This window comes from Macrosteles quadrilineatus, unplaced genomic scaffold, assembly GCF_028750875.1.
Source record: "Macrosteles quadrilineatus isolate MER2022 unplaced genomic scaffold, UCM_ALF_1.0 Scaffold_2__2_contigs__length_208266976, whole genome shotgun sequence".
Lineage (NCBI taxonomy): Eukaryota > Metazoa > Arthropoda > Insecta > Hemiptera > Cicadellidae > Macrosteles > Macrosteles quadrilineatus.
In genome coordinates this window covers 16,118,691-16,139,731 of record NW_026542595.1, presented here as the reverse complement: position 1 = coordinate 16,139,731, position 21,041 = coordinate 16,118,691, and the positions used below count along the sequence as shown (strand labels likewise).

The window sequence follows — 21,041 nt, the reverse complement described above, 5'->3', positions numbered from 1 at the left end:
CACTAAAATATTTAGGCATATTCGTGGATTAATCCTTGGGTAATTACGGAAGTACAAGTCGGTTAGAGGTAAACCCACGATTACTAGAAAAATAGTAATCGTGGGTAAACCCAATAATTTTAGTCACATGCACGAATCTATCTTCATTTCATTGAACTCTGTTAAAAAAGGAAATTTGAATTAATATTTCAAAGTTTTTTAATTACCGGCTTATGATACGTTGAAATTAAATTGGAAACCTCAAAACCTTTTCTTATGATTAGGCTATGTATATGTGCAGCTTTGCTTAAATGACGTCTTAACGTTTTGACGCATATTCTTACGAATCCAAAAATTTGGAATCAGAGGGGGACAGCCAATCAGCTTAATTTTAACTAAAAATTTTTAACATTTAAAAAGGATTTATAATAATGTTTATGATAATATGTATATATTAGAGAATGACTATAATATGATTGCATCACGAATGAAATGTAAAAAGAGCAAGAATTAAACATTAAAACTATAAAATATCATATTCATATTTGTTTCAAACAATCACCATATCATTGACAGAAATATTGTATTACCAGCTCAGTTAGTTTTATCACTTAATATATACCTAGGTATTTGTATGTTGAAAACTTTGAATGATGTTCAATTCTGAAAAACTACCGTATTCATTTTCCCAAACATTGTGTTGATAAATCTAGCCTACAATATAGGATGCACGGAATGTCTACCTTTGTTTCGTAACCTAAGAACACAAAGAGTTTTGGTTAGACGTTTAACATTTTATCAGTAAAGTAGGGATGACGAATCTCGTGAGACGACAAATAAAGCCACAGCAATATCAGCAGAGCTACAACGGAGCTCCCTCGAGGGTCGTCCCTCCCACCTGCCAAACCGACTTGAGCATCTTTAGTAACAGATATCGTTCTTGACATAGATCGTGAAAGGCCTACACCGTGTTTTATATCTATTGGACAAAATATTATTCCATGAAAATGTATAACAACTTTGAATGACTGCAAAACACCATATGTCGAATCCCTTCTCATTTTCTAAAAGATGTAAAAGTTCGTTTTTCATTATTTACGAGTTATAGGACTAAACATTATCCTAGATGAGATGCTATTACTGTTTACTCAAATTAGGTTACTGAGCTGAGTAGTTCATAATAATCGATAGGTGATTCGGTGTAATGAAGATCTTTACACACTAGTACTAAAATCCCTGAAATCGTTTCCACTTAACTACAAAGGACCCTAGGAAAGGAGTAACAGCATACACAGTATTTTAATTAAAATCATACGTTATTAAACACAACTACAAACTCGTCAAATGAAATAAAACAAAATTATGTTCTTGAAAATGCTTGTAAAAACTTACTTATACTTACGTTAGGAATTGTTTTAGAAGTGTTGTCAATAATAAGTCTTGGTTGGTATTGGTGGTTTTTGTAACTACATTATAAGTTAGTCAAATTCCCAGCTTTCATATAGAGTTTAGTATTTTCTTCTCTGATTTTGTATTGAACATGGTTTCAATTTAAATTAAAACCCCTTGCCGCCTTAGCATAATAATATATTTATATTATTATTTAATATAAATATATTAAATATTATAATCTGCCGCCTTAGCATAATATATTTATCTTATAGCTGGATTAGCTGGCCCATAAAGCAACAGAATTATGTATTGTAGAACTAAGTCGCTATGTGAAGTACATCGTGACAGTTCAATAAATTCAAGAGATATTGTAAAACAATTACTTTACCAAAGCACATAAAAATAACTATCATAGTTTGCAGGGAACCCCCTGGAAACTATGTGTTGCATTCGAGTAGACTCCTGTATATAAAATTTGATAATCTTGCATGGATATCCTGCAATTTAAATCGACAGGATTTTACAAAACAATACTACCAGATAAAAAGTTAAAGAGGTATTAATAAATAAAACGATTGCACGATGGGATATACTATTGCATTACCGGTAACCAATTAAATGGCTAGATTGGTTTACATATTATGTACTTCGAATGGCTGCAAAACACCATAATATGTTTAATCCCTTCTACTTCTCATTTCCTAAAAGATGTGAATGTTTCTTTTAATCTGTTACGAGAGACAGGTCAAATCACTTTACAAAATGACATAATAGGTTTGAATTTCATCATTCTAAACTTATTACTTTTAAATACAAAATACCTCTTTTTTCATATTTCAGAGCTTTTAACCCCGATTTATTATGTTAGATAGCATGATCCTTTACTGTCTTAGTTTGTATTACCATTGTCTTTTGGATAGTCAAAGATAATAACTAAAATTACTATGATTTTATTTTGTTCTTGGTACGTTATAAATATTTGGAAACCCAATTTCAACTTAAGCTTCTAGCTATTTAACTGAGTCCGATAAACATTTTCATCAGGAGGAAGTCTCATTTACGTTGCTACCTTCGGAAACGGAAAGCTTAATTTATTACATTTAAAAATCCCAGCCAGACTAGAGTCCGTCCCTTCTCTGAATCAACCGTTCTTACTGTTCACGCTATCCTCCACTTATTCATTTACCGTACATACATATAAAACTGTAAATTACTAATACAAACTCTTACATATACTACAACTACAAATATTACAAAAAACATCGTACCCTAACGAACAAACTTGCATCTCTTTGATATTTATCCAAAATTTGCTAGCTTACTGAGTGCGTATAATCTCCTTGTAGTACAGGTAAAATAATACAAAAACACTCCATATAAACAACAAAATTTGTACATTCATGAAATTTCACCTGTGAGTTACTAATAATATGAGAAATGAAGATCCGATGAGTCCCCAAAATTTTGGGCGTCCTAAGGCCCTTTTTGGAACCCTTTTTGTTCCGAAGGGCCCTTTTTCCTGAATAATTTTGTTTTTACGTTTAAGGTCGAGTGAGGTGTGGTTTTCGATGGTTTTAGTTTTTTTAAATCAATTGGGACTAGTTTTAAGTGTATTAAACCACTCTATACAGGGTTTTTCGAAATATTATTACTTTTTTACGATATTTAAACATTTATTCATAAAGTGATGAACCATGCCCTCGTGCCTGCACCCAGACTAACGAAAAGGAAGCGTGATCCATACGCAGGCCCGAGGAGCGGCTCACAAAACTTTACTTAACAAAATGAGAACCATGGATGGAGGTTCAAGAACAACACGCCATTTGAGAGAAACGAGCTGTAATTAACCATTTAAAAGAATAACACAACAATAATTAACAATAATACATGAATTAAATACTCTCAATTAAACTTTAAAAAATTTTGATACCACTCTGACCTACTAACTTACAAGCATTAATTTAAAAAAAATTCAAAATAGGCTAATTTGAGTCAAAGTAAATTTAATCAGTTTTAACCTTTAAATTAACAAATTACAACAATGAAATATCTAATGACTCTTTTAATAAATTCATTTCATGGTAACTATAGAAAATTTAGGGGCCCCAAAATTGAAATTTAATAGAATATGTAAAAAATTACAAAATCTAAAAAATCAACAAGTAGCCTAGGCTAAATAATTTAAAATTTAAAAAGAATAACAATTAATAAACTATGTATAGGCCTATAACAAATAATAATTTTTAAATAGTCTCTTGGGTTGCCTTTTTTATAAATAAAATCAAAACATAACAACAGTGGGTAACTTGCGGTAGGGCGTATTCAGTTCAATGGTTCTGGGCAAGCAGCACCGGAGGGGGAAACGAGCATGACGGAAGAGGGGGGCCATGATCCAGGGGTGGCCAAGAGTAGTAGAATCCACTCCGTCAATGCTGATGCGGCTGCTACATGTTCCTCCTCACGGGCCCCAAAAGGCGCGCGTGGCGCACTTGAACTACTCCATAACCTCGCAGACTAAGCACAAATTAAAAAAACATTATTGACTTTGCATAAAACATGTGCCAAAAGGGCGATGTAAAACGATGGAAAAATGTCTGCGAGGTTAACTAGTTGATTGTCACGCAACCTCTGAAGTGCTTGGCGGTGGGAGTAATAAGAACAAAAACCCACAGCCTTGTTCGGGGTCGTGGAGTGACAACGAAACACTGAACTAGCCTACTATAAAAAAAAAACACTTGAACCATTGATCATGAGTCGTGACATTCGCCCGGTGGAAATAGTCACGGCTCAACCTCCCCCCCCAAAAGAGGACACTCCTCCCCAAAAGGGACAAACAAACAAGCCTCTCCCCCACTTCCTGAAAAGAGATTGACCTGAAAGACAACTCAAGTGTCTGTGGTGGGGAACGCCAAGGGACTTCCAAACTGAGGGGAAAACTCACCCCCAGGGTTTGCTCTGGCCAGAGCTGGAAAATTTTGTGAGGGAAATTCCTTCACAGAACACAGGGGACAGGAGAAGTGATCAGGTTCTCTGGCCCAGTGCACTTCCCACCCAGACACAAGAGGAAAGAAAATTGCCTACGGAAGAGTTCCGCGGAAGGGCTTGAGATGAGAAATGTGCGCCCTCCGGAACACTTTTCCAGTCCGCGGATCTCCAAGCTCCGCCGTGACAGGCGTCAAAAACCTCAGGATGCGGTGGGGACCTGACCACCGATGACACAACTTTGCAGCTCTCTTGTCCACAGCCGAACTGGCTGGATGAGCTTTACAAAACACCAAATCCCCCACCTGGAAAGGGTTGTCTACTCTACCACGATTGTGCTTCCTCCGGACCAATTCCCTAGCTCTGATCAAGTTTCTCCTGGCCGCTTGCCAAGTTGCCTTGACATCAGCCGCACCAGGAGGTGGCAGAAGGTCGCCAATTCCCCACACATTCGCTAACGGGTTGTTAGGCGGATAGCCTAGAAACAGCTCGAAAGGGACCGCCTTGTGACTCTCATGGTGAGCAGTATTGAAAGCAAACTGAAGCCAAGGGAGTTCCTGATCCCAGGTGGTCTGCTTGTCAGCATGGAAAGCTATGAGAGCGGAGCGAAGATTGCGATTGAACCTTTCAGCATGAGAAGGCTGTGGATAGTAAGGGGAAGTATTGTATTGTATTGTATTGTATTGTATTGTATTGTATTGTATATTTGTTGTCAAGAGAGCCGAAGCCCCCTGACTGCTTACCCGGTACCTATCCTTCAGGACATACCCGGGCCCCATGATGTAGGCCGAAGCTTACGCATCAACCTTTATCACATCATGGGCGGATGACTTAAGGTCATCAGGCTCGCCGGCTGCCGAAGCAGACCCTTCGGAAAGAGGGTTGCCCCTCAATCCTAACCAGGGATTCCGGCTGCTTGTTTAAGCGTCACTCCACCTGGGTTCCACTAGGTCGGAACCTAGAGGTCCAGAGTAGAGCGCCCCGACGCATTTAGTGCAAGCAACACTCGGGACCTATCTAATCCCTGACAGGCAGAACCCGCCATCAATAGCCAGGAGGAAGGGGACCATCAGCACGCTGACGGGGGGAACCCCAACCTCCCATTTACACCGCTGCCCGATCGAGGCCTTACCCATTGCTGGGAAACCAGAGATAACCAGAGCGATAGATCCCCAGATACCCCTGGCGGGCTCGGACCCAGCACCCGATCTACTTCGTTTGCCCGTCAGACCCAACATCACTGCCAGGCCATCAGGGTTTCCCAAAAGGAGGCAGGTATAGAAGTGGGACCCACCCGGATGAACCTATCCACCAGAGGTGGCGACACCCTTGACTCAATTGAGGTTCCGGGAAGAACCCCCCACACTCAAGATAACCATACCGTCCGTGCTCAGAGACAGGGATTGGTTTGCATAAGTACCTACAAACCGTTGCCCTCACACTGCGGAAAGTTACGTTGCCCTTGAGTGTCCCCGTGAGCTGCGGGTACTTGCCCGTTTTCACCTCCAGGAAAGGTTACTTCCAAAGTCGAGGATTTGCCCACTGAATGCTGGTCGCACACAACAAGCAGGCCGAAGCCCAAAGAACCACAGACACAGGTAGGTTAGAGATTATGATGTACTTCCATCTCTCCTAGAGCTAAACACCACAGCTCTAGGGAGCAGTAAGGGGAAGTAGTCACATGGCGGATTCCGTGCCCAAAGCACATTCTTTTGAACAGATGGGAAACAAACTGTGTTCCGTTGTCGGAAACAATGGTGGCGGGTATTCCAAAATGTTGGAAGAGGTGAGTTCGAAGTACCTGCACGGTGAGCTGTGCAGTGGCATTCCTTAAGGGAAAAAGCCAACAAAACTTGGAGAAGGCATCCACACAAACAAGTAGGAACTTATTTCCTGACTTGCTACGCGGGAGAGGCCCTACATAGTCAATGAAAACCTTCTCCAAAGGTCTTTCCGCCACCTCAGATGACAACAAACCAAACTTAGAGTTTTGAGCGGGCTTGCTCAGTGAGCACGTTTGACAAGAACGCACTCTAGCAGCAAGATCCCGATCCATACCCTTCCAGATGAACATTTCCCTAACCTTCGCAATGGTCTTGTGGATACCTAGATGCCCACCCACAGGAGAAGAATGAAAATACTCAAAGACCATAGGGATTAGAAGACTAGGCAGCACAACTTTAGGTTTACCTCGCTGCCGAGCGCGACAGCAAAGGGCACCCTGGGACAGAAAATATGGGGGGTGGGCTCCCCCATTTTGAAGCTCACCAATGATCTTTGCCAGCTCAGGATCCTTCAGCTGATGGGGAATGAAATCAGAAAAGGCGAGTGGAAACTCCAAGAGCACGGCACAACCCGGTTGCTCTTGGTCAGGAGGAGGATCGTCGGGTGAATGGTACATCCTAGATAGTGTGTCCGCAATCACATTCTGAGTGCCTCGAACGTGTTGCACTTGGAACTTAAGGGACGATATTTGGACAACCCAACGACCAATTTTCCCAAGCTGGCGTGGATGTGCGAGAAGCCACGAGAGTGCCTGGTTGTCGGTTTCCAATAAAAACTCTTTGTGCTCCAAAAAGCGTCTGAATTTATTGACTCCAAACACGACAGCCAAACACTCGAGTTCATACACAGAAGAGCTTTTCTTTTCGCAGGGACTCAAAGTGCGTGAGGCGTACGCAATTGGCTGCCTAACACCATCCACCTCTTGTGACAACACAGCCGCAATTGCGACGGAGGAAGCATCTGTTTGCAAGACAAAGTTTTGATTGAAATCCGGCATCGCCAAAACAGGGGGCTGCATGATAGCCTCCTTGAGAAGATCAAAAGACGTCTGCTGCGCTTCACCCCAGACAAACTTGGCGCCCTTCTTCCGAAGCTCATTGAGAGGAGCCGCCAATTCAGCAACATTGGGTATGAAGCGTCGGTAAAAACCTACCATGCCGATGAACCTAGCAATACCCTTGACATCTCTGGGAGGAGGAAACTCCCTGATAGCCTGGGTTCTAGCGGGGTCGATGCAGACGCCTCTATGAGAGATAAGATGACCAAGGAACGAAATTTCCGGCTTTGCAAAACTAACCTTGTCAGGATTCACGGTAAGGCCAGCCCTATTCAATCTACTCATGACTTCTTCAAGATGAATCAGGTGATCTTCGAAGCTCTCACTGTACACCAAGAGATCGTCGAGGTAATTGAACACAAACTTGAACTTGACATCATGAAAGATGGAATCAAGGAGTCTGGTGAGAGTCTGGGCCCCCACAGCAAGACCCATCGGAACTCTTGTGAACTGATACAAATTCCACGGAACGCAGAAAGCAGTGAGAGGTCGAGACTCAGGTTTCAAAGGAATCTGATGATAGGCCTGATTCAGATCAAAAACAGAAAAATACTTGGCCTTACCGAACCAATCAAACGCAGAATGCAAATCGGGGAGAGGCACAGAGTCGATTTCAATTTGCGCATTCAATTTGCGATAGTCCAAAACCATTCGGGACTTGCCATTGGGTTTTGGGACGAGAAAAGCTGGACTAGCGTAGCTCGAACGGGAAGGTTCAATGACACCATTTTCCAGAAGTTCGTCAATGATTTTTCTGAGAGTTTCCATTTTGGGTGGAGCTAATTTGTATGGGTGAGAGCGAACGGGACGGGTATCTGTTAGACGAATCTCGTACTCTAACAGGTTAGTGACTCCAAGCTTTGGCGTCAGCACATCTGGGAAACGAGAACACAAGGTTCTGATGGCTTCAGCCTCGCGAGTAGTCAGATGCCCTAACGGATCAATTGTTGGCTTGCTGGGTATCTCAGGCTCGACTACCGCAGCACCACCACCAATTTCATCAGCAAAAGATATTAATACCCGTCTCGCAAATCGGAAAAAAGCACTGACCTCTGCCTAAATCCAAAATTAGGCCAGTGTGCTTGATAAAATCCGCTCCCAAAATGACAGGGAAACAAAGGTCCTTAGCCACCCAAAAACTCCAAACCCAAGAAAAATGTTCAATTTTGAACTTGAAACGGGCTTCATAGATGATGGGAAGGGGTGAATTTGACGCAGTCCAGCAGATAGGGGTTTTTTCGCTCAACTTGCTTGATAAGCCCAGACGATTCAAGTTTTTCAAAAAAGGACAAGGAAATGAGGCAACGGGCTGACCCAGAATCCACTAGGGCCTTCTGCACCGTGGAACCTATGAAGATGTTGAGACGTGGGCAAGTTGAGCGCGCCGCTTTCACGCCCATGGAAGCAAGGCCCGCAATCCTCCGCAGTAGAGGCTCGGTCACAGGCACAACACTCCCAGAAGGGGAGGCAACAGAAACATTAACTGACTTTAACTTAGACTTTGACTTACTTGAAAAAACATTCAAATTATTGCCCTTTACATTATCACCAACAACCTCACAGGAAGGATTGGGCAAATTTTCCTCCTGTGAGCAAACTAGTTTTTTGGACCACGTCCAAAATTTCCACCTTGACGGCAATGCCGCCGAATGTGACCTGGTTGCCCACAACCAAAACAAACAACAGGTTGCCTCTGCCACTGCGGCGGTTCAGGACCCAACCCCACGGGTGCTACGACGGCATGATGACCAGCTAGGGGAAGATGCCCCGCCGCTTGGTCTCTCTGAAAATCAGCGTCCTGGACAGATCTCGAAAGGATGGAAAGTCTGTCCAGATCCGCAAAAGATGAAGGTCGTGGCGCAAAAACCAGACGGGAGCGTTCCTCAGGCTTCAACCCCTGAAGCACAATGTCAATGAGCTCAAGCTCACTGATCCCCAAACGCAAGACCCTTTCCACCGTGCGAATGTCCCCCACGTACTGGCTGAGAGACTCGGCTGGCTGCTGAGGACGAAAAACTCTCTCAACTTTCAGCTTCTCCATGACCCGACGGGGCATGAAAAGCTCCAAAACTTCTTTATGAAAAACATCAAAGGTGACGCCTCTGCGCAAACAATCAAGCAATCCGTCCCCCAACGGTTTCAGACAGTATGGAGCAATGAGTTCCATCAAAGTTGCGTCTGACATGCCAGGGTATTCACGCATGCGCAAAACACTCTCCAGAAAAAAACAAAGACCATTCACATCTAACCCGTCCACCGGCCGGAAACCACTCAGGACAGAGGCAAGGGGATGGGGAAGTTTGCCAAAGGAGTTAGAGATGGAAGGGGAACTATGGACTTGAGAAGGAAAGGGAGATGGGGACTGGACATTCAGCGTAGCCGCAGCCAAGGTGGACGTGTGAGAGGGGGACGGTGTGACATTTGCATTTGACATTTGAACATTCGCAGGCAACTGGAGCAGTGTACTTGGCGTAGGCGGAGCCTGGGGGGTACCCACTGGAGTCACAACTTCAACAACAGACTTTGGCAGAACTTCGTTTGAAATTTCCGAAGAACGGTTGTCTTCAAAAATTTCAACTTTCTCTTTGACAGACTTTCCGGCCTTAATACTCTCCAAAATACCTTCCAGCTCAAGGATTCTGGCCTCCACCCAACTCTTGTCTTCATCCTGGATTTCAGGTTGCCCCAAAACCAAGAGTAGACGCTTACGCCAGTGCGTCAGCTGTGTGATAGCCGAACCCTTAGCTGAGCCCATAGGCAAACTACTCCAACTATTAATTTCCCCACTTAGCTCTTCCATCCTCTCTTTACATGCCTCCAGTTCCTCATCCAAACTGAGCGACTCAACCCAAGCTTGAGGCATGCTAGCAATTTGTCTGAACTGTGTACGCAAAGTGCGTACATCAGTTCCAGGAGTCTCCCCCCGGGACCGCACCTCGTACACCAGCTCCGGCTTCCTCAAATATTCCGGCACAATTGACGCCATACCGAGTCTCAACCAGCACTTGACTCAAAATAACAGCCAACAAAATTTTTTCACAAAACAAACACAGAAATTTAATTCCTAAGGCTTCTGGACGTTGATGCCTCCGCACCTGATGGGGCCCAAAAGAAGAACCTGCCCATTCATACCGCAAGTACCGCAAGAAAAAACAACAAATGAGCCACGAACGTACACACACACAAACATACACCGATACATACACTAGACAACACCTAACACTTGTGTGATGGGGTGTACACACAAACCTTTTTTTTTTTTTTTTTTTTTTTGACACATGACCATGCTTTTGACACTCTTGCTCCCGAAGGATGCAAGTCATTACCACCGATTCCACCCGGTGCCTCGGCCAAAGGGCGAGCTCCTAATAAAATGTGTTTACGCCCCACCACAACAACAACAAGACCCTTTTCCAAAACTGCCAGGCCAGAACATTTCCAAGAAACCAATCCATCCACGGCTCTTAAAAAAAACAGAACGTGGACAGTGATCGCATCTCTAAGTATCCGAGTCGTGAAACCAAGTTTCACGACAAGGCACCCAGGACGCAACCAACAAACCACGCTCTGCTACCAGATGAACCATGCCCTCGTGCCTGCACCCAGACTAACGAAAAGGAAGCGTGATCCATACGCAGGCCCGAGGAGCGGCTCACAAAACTTTACTTAACAAAATGAGAACCATGGATGGAGGTTCAAGAACAACACGCCATTTGAGAGAAACGAGCTGTAATTAACCATTTAAAAGAATAACACAACAATAATTAACAATAATACATGAATTAAATACTCTCAATTAAACTTTAAAAAATTTTGATACCACTCTGACCTACTAACTTACAAGCATTAATTTAAAAAAAATTCAAAATAGGCTAATTTGAGTCAAAGTAAATTTAATCAGTTTTAACCTTTAAATTAACAAATTACAACAATGAAATATCTAATGACTCTTTTAATAAATTCATTTCATGGTAACTATAGAAAATTTAGGGGCCCCAAAATTGAAATTTAATAGAATATGTAAAAAATTATAAAATCTAAAAAATCAACAAGTAGCCTAGGCTAAATAATTTAAAATTTAAAAAGAATAACAATTAATAAACTATGTATAGGCCTATAACAAATAATAATTTTTAAATAGTCTCTTGGGTTGCCTTTTTTATAAATAAAATCAAAACATAACAACAGTGGGTAACTTGCGGTAGGGCGTATTCAGTTCAATGGTTCTGGGCAAGCAGCACCGGAGGGGGAAACGAGCATGACGGAAGAGGGGGGCCATGATCCAGGGGTGGCCAAGAGTAGTAGAATCCACTCCGTCAATGCTGATGCGGCTGCTACATGTTCCTCCTCACGGGCCCCAAAAGGCGCGCGTGGCGCACTTGAACTACTCCATAACCTCGCAGACTAAGCACAAATTAAAAAACATTATTGACTTTGCATAAAACATGTGCCAAAAGGGCGATGTAAAACGATGGAAAAATGTCTGCGAGGTTAACTAGTTGATTGTCACGCAACCTCTGAAGTGCTTGGCGGTGGGAGTAATAAGAACAAAAACCCACAGCCTTGTTCGGGGTCGTGGAGTGACAACGAAACACTGAACTAGCCTACTATAAAAAAAACACTTGAACCATTGATCATGAGTCGTGACATTCGCCCGGTGGAAATAGTCACGGCTCAGTGATAAGGTTAGTTACCTCCATGCTCTATACAAAAGGGAATTATTTAAAATAACTGTAATTCATTACTATATAAGAGGGAAGGATCACAAGGAGTAAGAGAAAATATTAAATACCCCCGTCACAGCAAACCTGCAGACTAAGCGAATTTTCATTTGCCCGATTTTCAATTAAATCTAAAATAGCATTGAGTTTATTGAATACTTAGGATTGCTGCTACAAGGAGGCTAATAAAGTGTGTTTATAGTAAATTATTAATAGCCTAGTATAAAACAAATAAATTTGACAAGTTTTATTAAGACGTATCTATAAACAAACAAACAAAATCATTTTACACTATTCTCCTTAAGAATAACATGGAATTTTAAATTTAAAATTTTTGAATTTTATTCGTAACTAATACACTTACAAAACACGTTAGTATACTAAATTATTTTTTTTTCTTTAAGCTCTTTAAAATGCTCTAGAGAAAAATTGGGAAACTGTGTCTTTTGAGGGTCAAAGATTACAAATTTTTACCACCTAAAACACTGCTCCATGGACCGATTATGTCGGTTTCGTTAAAATTGAACCAAAATTAATCGAGTTATCATGTTTACGGACACGTATATAACATGGAGGATATATTATATATATATGCATATAAACACATGTATAATATTTTGAGTGGATGGTGCTTTAGGATTCTGGGGGCATCGAAATGAATACGTAAATCGGTTTCGGGTCTATGTTTTACCATAAGACCTTGGGTAAAAGCTTATCTCCTATATAGGATGTTCGCTAAACGGGGATAGGTTAAGTTTTACACTATAACATAATAACATAGGTTACTAAGCAAAAATTTCAACTTTTAAGGTAGTGTGAGTTTTCAACGTGTTTTTTATGCAAATCTATTAAGACCAATTTCAAATTGATATGTATTTTTTTAGGTAGTTATTTAAGTTTATTTTTTTGCATTTATTAAAAATTAAAACGATTGTACGAGTATTTGTATAAAACCTTACATTACATATTAAAAAGAAGTACTTACACCAAAGCTATTTTTCTACAATTTCCGTAGTATCTCTCTTTACAATTTCATCATCACAATAATTATTTTCAGACGACTCATTAACAATTTTATTATTCTTAGCAACTTGTCCATCTTTACTGATTTTGTACAAGTTGGTGTTTAAGCAGGATTCCCCTTTACAAACCTAAAACCTTGCATATTGCAGAACAGGCAACACCAATGTTAAAGCACAAACAATGTGGTGCAAAAACACCTTTCATACATACTGACGTTTGCAACTTGTATCTTCTTAAGTTCCTCAAACTTATTTTCAATCAGTGCAAGTACGGTTATCTTTGGTGGTTGTGACGACTAGGACAGCACTAAGACATCAGAGCAGCATTGTCGGTACAAGCATTTTTGTCCTGAACAATGGGAACGAGGTTTATGGGGTAAAAATTGGGTTTTCTTATTTACTTTACCCTCAAAACACAAAGTTTCCCAATTTTTCTCTAGAGCATTTTTAATAGCTTAAAAACAAATAATTTAGTATATTAACGTGTTTTTGTATGGTTATTAGTTACAGATAAAAATACTAAAATTTTAAATTTAAAATTCCCATATTATTCTTATGTAGAATAGTGTAACATGATTTTGTTTGTTTGTTAATAAATATATTTTGATCAAACTTGTCAAATTTATTTGTTTTATACTAGGCTATTAATAATTTACTATAAACACGCGTTATTAGCCTCCTTGTAGCAGCAAACCTAGGTAATCGTTAAACGCAATGCTATTTTAGATTTAATTGAAAATCAAGTACCGGTAAGTAAAACGGAAATTCGCTAGGTCTGCAGGTTTGCTGTGACGGGGGTATTTAATATTTTCTCTTACTCCTTGTGATCCTTTTCCCTTACGTAGTAAAGAATTACAATTATTTTCAATAATCCCCTTTTTTATAGAGCATAGAGGTAACTAAATTTTCTTATTTTGTAAATAAATGTTTAAATATCGTAAAAAAGTAATAATATTTCGAAACACCCTGTATGGAGTGGTTTAATACATTTAAAACTAGTCCCAATCGATTTAAAATAACTAAAACCATCGAAAACCACACCTCACTCGACCTTAAACGTAAAAACAAAATTATTGAGGAACAAGGGCCCGTCGGATCGAAAAGGGCCCCAAAAAGGGCCTTATGACGCCCAAAAATTTGGGGACTCATCGGATCTTCATTTCTCATATTATTAGTAACTCACAGGTGAAATTTCATGAATGTACAAATTTTGTTGTTTATAAAACCCTATTTTACCTGTACTATTGGTACAAACTCTAATGATCACAGATACATGAACTCACTGCTGTTCAAATTGTTGAAGAAGGAGGAGCTCGTATGGGCAAGACTTCAGTACTTTTACTATAAACTATAGGTTCATATTTCAACGTTTCCTAAAATTACTTTTTTTTTCTAAACAAAAAATTTACATATCTCATCATCAAAAAATATTAACTGAGAATCAATTAATTACCTTCAAAATGCCTTAAGATTGTTGATTTATGATTTTTTCACGAGTACAGTATTTGAGACTCTTTTAAGTTACAGAGCAAATCAAATCATGTAATTTTTGCCAAACCTCTACAAAAAGATTTAAAAACTTTTTCAGATTTTGAAATGTGGTGACAAATTGATCTGTTCTCTTTGATATTTTTGTTGTGATAAAATAATGTGTTGTATTGAATGAGAGGGCGGGCTCAGGGTCACGGCTCGTCAACCCAAACTAACATTGTGTTTGACTGTTGCTGAAAATTCGACAGAACAACTGATAACTCCCAGATTTGTAATACTGCCGATTGTGACGTATTGTTGTTGTTCCATTGTAATTAGTGTTGCATTCGAGTCAGACAAAAACGACTATTGATAAGGAATACAAGGACATTTTAAATAATGCGATACCCTAAAATACGTATTGTTGTCTAGAGTTTTATTGTTATCAAGTAAATACTGTTAGTTATATAACAATCAAATGTTATAAGTAACAACTGATTCTAAAAATATCAACAATGTGATGGAAGCTGTATTGTATTTTGGAACGAATCTATCAATGTAAACAGGTTCAAATCAATGTCTATATAGAAAGCTAATTAAGTTGACAGAAATATACAAACTGGACTGTTCACATCAATTAAACACAGCAATGATCGCTGTTACAATTACTGACATGACTACAGATTAAAGGGGTTTTTAAGGCAGTTATTACACTTACATGGAATACGACAGCCTTTAATGACACGTCTCACGAAGGCGCGTGTGAAGCCTTTAGGTCAACATCGACAATTCATGAGCAAAAACATGGCATTGACCATTGCAATATAATAGTAAATATGAATAGTAATAGTAATGACTGTTACATAATGTGATACAGTAGTGTATAATGTCTGTCTCAAAACTCCATTAACGTAATAATATAAATCAAAAGACTGATGTGAGTAGAGCTGTTGCCGTCGTATGCTAGAGCACTTTTTAAAACATTATATGATAACAACTCTTAAAGATAAAACCTCCCTATTACGATAGAAGACTGGGTCATTCTTTTAATAATAATTGAATTCCTTTCATACACTTTTTTTATTTAATATAATTGCTTGATCATACATCTTGCATGCAAAACAATGTTTGAAATGTTTGTTAATGTTAAAAAAAAAATCTTCAGTGTAGCGTGGTGTTGCCATTCCTTGATCAAAGCGGAGATATCACTTGATCAGTTTGTTCCTCTATATATAGCGACTCTATGTTTGGATAAAGTTAGTTTTATATAGTAAAGTGGATGGAGGTGACTACTATATTCGCGCAAATGAACAAAGCCTGTCAACCCGTCTCCAAATGCTCTACAAACAATGTTACAATGTCAGAAATCAGAAATCAGAAATCAGAAACTTTTTATTGCCGTAATTTGCAAGGTACATGCATATGACAAAGTCAACAACAAATGAGGTTCAAGTTCAACCAAGAAAATAAAACTAGATACCGGTAAAACATAAATAGACAAAACATTTGTCTGGGCAGTCATAATGGATCAAAAAATAAAAATGTAGCTATGCAAGCATCGAGCTTATTAGAAACAAGACAGTAAAAGGTCAACAATTGTTCATACAGATCATATGGTCATATGGTCAATACTCAACATGCAAATAAATAAGAGAATTACAGGCATTGAGTAACTGTTGGCATGTCAAAATAACATGCTACTAAAATCTTCCTGAAAATAACTCTCTAGGCTATAAAAGGGCCTTTGTGCAAGCCACTCATGCAAAACATTCTTAAACCTACTCATGCTTACATCACGTGCTGTGCTAGGAAGTTTATTAAACATTGATATTCCTACATTACTAAACCACTTTTTTGATTTGGATAGTCTCACAAAAGGTAAATCTAGCAGATTACTGTTTCTGGTCACATGCAAGTGCACCGAGCTTCTACACGTGTAACTCTCTAGTTTTGTTTTAACTCGTACCAAGCAGACAAAAATATACATATTTACAATAGTCAGTATTTGTTCAGACTGAAACAGAGGCCTGCAATGTGCATCCAAGGGCGCACCACTTACAATCCTAACGGCCTTTTTCTGTAGCACAAGAAGTTTTTTGACATCTGCTCCATTTCCCCACAATAACAGACCATAACTTAAGATGCCATTAAAAAAAGCATAATACGATATTTTCAGATATGGCTTAGGAACAAGATTTCTAAGTTTTCTTAACAGATTAATTACCCTGTTGAGCCTAACACACAGGGATTCAATATGGGAAGACCAAGAGAGAGAAGAATCAAGCCAGATTCCCAAAAGTTTGACATTTTTTTCCACATCTAAAAGCCCAAGATCAGGTTTATAGTCCAGTCAATGAAGGCTCAAAAGAGGGGTGTAGAGGACATGGAGAGGGGGAAATTTTTTTTCTGCGGGAATGTGTTCGGGGTAGTTAGAAGGTAAAAATACCAAAAGTCCCCGCCCCTGGCCCTGCTGCTTCAGCGGGGGGAGGGGGGGAAAGACCCCATTTTTTAGTTTTTTACTTCTACACTGAAAACCGTGCATCGTACGGGAAAAATGTAAATTATAGAAAGAAAGATGATCACATTCTCTACAAGAATGGTTATATTCATTTCTTATGTATATGCATTAGTTTTCAAGATATTCTCAAAATAAGATAAAAATTATTTTCTAAATTGATTTTTCAGACGTTTTTTTAAAATAAATTCATATAATCGATTAGCCAGCCGTTGTTTTACATTAATAAGGATAGAAAACAGGTTTTGGAGCACAAACCTATATAATATAATATATCCATCGCATATATTGTGTTAAAAATAGTTTATATAAATTTAAATAAGTTTTGTATATTTGTCATGGAAACAAGTAATTTTGGCATAATTATTACACTAAAAATTAAAAAGATTATTTTTGCAGCTACATTTGTCCAGGTTTATTTATAACAACTACCGAAACCAAGACTTTTAATACTATTGTTCGTGATCTGACTCACTTGGGACGAGAGGGTCCGACTTCTGTCCCAAAAACAGGTGCCATCTGGAACTGGAACTGAGAACCACCATCTAGGACATCTCCATCATTCAATTCTTGTTGATTAGACTCAATATTGGCTATCGAAGTGATAATGTGGTGTAGGCCTATATATTCTTCATCTTCCTCATTCATCATAATGGGCATTCCATGTAAAAAGTTCCCTTAGCAGTTCTGGCATAACGGGGAACAATTGGACTTTTTCTTGCATGCACAAATTTTGCATCTGTTATAATCTTTAGTACATTTGCAAAAACCTTGGTTAAGAGATTAACTGTTCCTGGTTACTATAATTTCGGTGTCGCTGTTCAAATGAATACTTACTGACCAGTGGCGGTCCTTGGTGTGGGGGGGGGGGGGGTGTATCCTCTCCAAAATATTTTATAACCTAACATAAATACTAGTAGCTTGAAGATATTTTAGAGCTGAAATACTATAAAACTATACGTTATTATTATGCTTTAACTTCCAAATTAAATGCTGGGGCCGCCACTGCTACTGACTTTTTCAATCCGTAGCGTCTTTCTTGGTCTGCCATATTCGTGCTGTTTTTTGATTGCTATGGTATTGAACAGAGCAGCCTTTTTGGTCTTTATCATACTACTCTCAATAAATAAAGGGAAATGGAGCAAGTTCAAATCGTAACAATCCTTTAAATCTTGATAACTTTTTTTAACTTAAACAAATCATTTGAAACAGAATTAAAGGTTTTGCTACAACGTTTTAATCATTGCAATATGGTTGAACTCACAGAAGACAAAGGGAGAGCCATATTTTCCCGTGAAAGCTTGTTGTCCGAAAATGATTACCATTTGATTATAATTACTTGCTGACCACGTAATAGAGCATCGTAACAGTTAACGGATTCATCTCCTACCAGATGCTATTGACATAATGTCTTGAGCTTCAGGGAAGAGTGGGTGATTTTAAAACATTGCTGTCAGTTTAGAAATATATGACATTTCATCATTTGTATCATTTCATCAAGGACAACTCTGTTTGGAAAACCAACTACCAACTACCCTCAAAAATGTGGGGTTGGGAGCGCAAAAAGGTAATCTGTTCCCATTTTTAACCAATGAACCACCTAACCCACGAGAAATGTTGAGAATGTTTTTTGCAAATATACTAAAGGTTGTAGCAATAAAAGATGTGCATGCAATGAAATGTCCATTAATTGTTCCTCATTGGCCGTTATGCCAGAACTGCTAAGGGAACTTTTTACATGGAATGCCCATTCTGATGAATGAGGAAGATGAAGAATATATAGGCCTACACCGCATTATCACTTCGATAGCCAATATTGAGTCTAATCAACAAGAATTGAATGATGGAGATGTCCTAGATGGTGGTTCTCAGTTCCAGTTCCAGATGGCACCTGTTTCTGGGACAGAAGTCGGACCCTCTCGTCCCAAGTGAGTCAGATCACGAACAATAGTATTAAAAGTCTTGGTTTCGGTAGTTTGTTATAAATAAACCTGGACAAATGTAGCTGCAAAAATAATCTTTTTAATTTTTAGTGTAATAATTATGCCAAAATTACTTGTTTCCATGACAAATATACAAAACTTATTTAAATTTATATAAACTATTTTTAACACAATATATGCGATGGATATATTATATTATATAGGTTTGTGCTCCAAAACCTGTTTTCTATCCTTATTAATGTAAAACAACAGCTGGCTAATCGATTATATGAATTTATTTAAAAAAAACGTCTGAAAAATCAATTTAGAAAATAATTTTTATCTTATTTTGAGAATATCTTGAAAACTAATGCATATACATAAGAAATGAATATAACCATTCTTGTAGAGAATTTTATCATCTTTCTTTTAATAATTTACATTTTTCCCGTACGATGCACGGTTTTCAGTGTAGAAGTAAAAAACTAAAAAATGGGGTCTTTCCCCCCCTCCCCCCGCTGAAGCAGCAGGGCCAGGGGCGGGGACTTTTGGTATTTTTACCTTCTAACTACCCCGAACACATTCCCGCAGAAAAAAAATTTCCCCCTCTCCATGTCCTCTACAACCCCTTTATTGACTGGACTATTACCAAGAGTGAATAAAATATTCTGGGTTTTAGAGTCATTCAAAAGCAACCCATTTGTTTCAAACCAAGAGTTAGCATCATTTAGAGCATTATTCATTAACAATACAAGGCTATTTACATTAGAACCACTACAAAAAAAGGTTGTATCATCTGCAAAGACAACTGAGTTTACATCTATGTTTGAAGAGAGATCATTTACATGTACAAGGAACAAGAATGGGCCCAGTACCGAACCCTGCGGTACTCCACTTTTGATCAGAGCTACGTCAGAGAGGGCATTATTGAACAAAACTCTCTGCGAGCGATTTTCTAAGTAAGATTGAAATAGGCTAAGCTCCACACCAACAATGCCATAATGCCTTAATTTCGTGAGGAGTATCTCATGCGGAACGCAATCGAAAGCCTTGGTAAGGTCACATAAAGTTGTTAAAGTGTGTGAGTGGTTTTCAAAACCATCTACAACCTTCTGTACAAGGCTCTCGACCGCATCCACAGTAGACAGTCCCCTCCGAAAACCAAACTGAAATTTGGAAAACAAAAAATTTGTCTCAAAAAATTCATTTACCTGGTGTTTCATTGCTGATTCAACGATTTTGGAAAAACAAGGCACCACAGAGATCGGCCGGTAGCTTCCTGGAGAACTAGTGTCACCTTTCTTGTAGATTGGTACAGTTTTTGAGGATTTCAGGCACAAGGGGTAGACACCACTAGTGAAGCAATCATTTATGCAATGTGTAAGTGGTGCCACTATACAGTGGGCCACTTCCTTTACAAAATCACTATTGATACCATATATGTCTTTGGAATTTCCACTTTCCATGTTTAGTATCAACTTTGCGACATCATCACAGCTCACTGGCTTCCATCTGAAGGTGACCTCGGGTACAGCAAAATTGTTGAGCAGGTAAGTAGAAGCAGGTTGATTGAGATTGACAGTTTTCTGAACATCCGCCACAGATGAGATGAAGTAATGGTTGAATTCATCCGCAGTTATGGGTACAACGCCCGCCTTGCTGGAGCTAATCCTAGCTGAATTTATGACAGACCAGGCTGTCTTACATTTGTTGGAGGACGATTCGATAAACTTGGCGTTAAAGTGAAGTTTAGCATCTTTAATGGCTGCTTTATAGTCCTTCCTAGCATCCATGTAGGCCTGCTTGAAGAATCCCACATTGATGTTGTACTTGGACGCCCATAATAAATTATGGTAACATGTTAAAGTTTCTTCACGAAGCTGACGGAGGTCATTTGTGAACCAAGCATTTCCAGTTCCACGGCGCTTTACATGAGGATTTTTCTTTACCGGTTTGATGGGAATACATAAATCTAATTTTTCACGGAACTTTTCCATGAATAACTCCAGAATAACTCAAAAGACCTGCCATTAGATACGTTATTAAGAAACGACCAGTCAATTGCAGACACGTGTTTAACAAAGTTAAACAACCTGCTAAAGGCAGGTGTTAAAGGCAGGGAAACATTAACATGAATATTGTCTCTAGGGAGGTTAGTGATCACATTGTCCAGACATTTTAACCCTCTAGTAGGTT

The 21,041-nt window shown here is 39.2% G+C and overlaps 1 protein-coding gene across 1 annotated transcript in view; it reads left to right on the top strand.

Moving 5' to 3' along the window:
- LOC128987981 (uncharacterized) overlaps positions 1 to 21,041 on the top strand; it is a 95,283-nt gene that overhangs the window by 67,607 nt on the left and 6,635 nt on the right. The window lies entirely within an intron of this gene.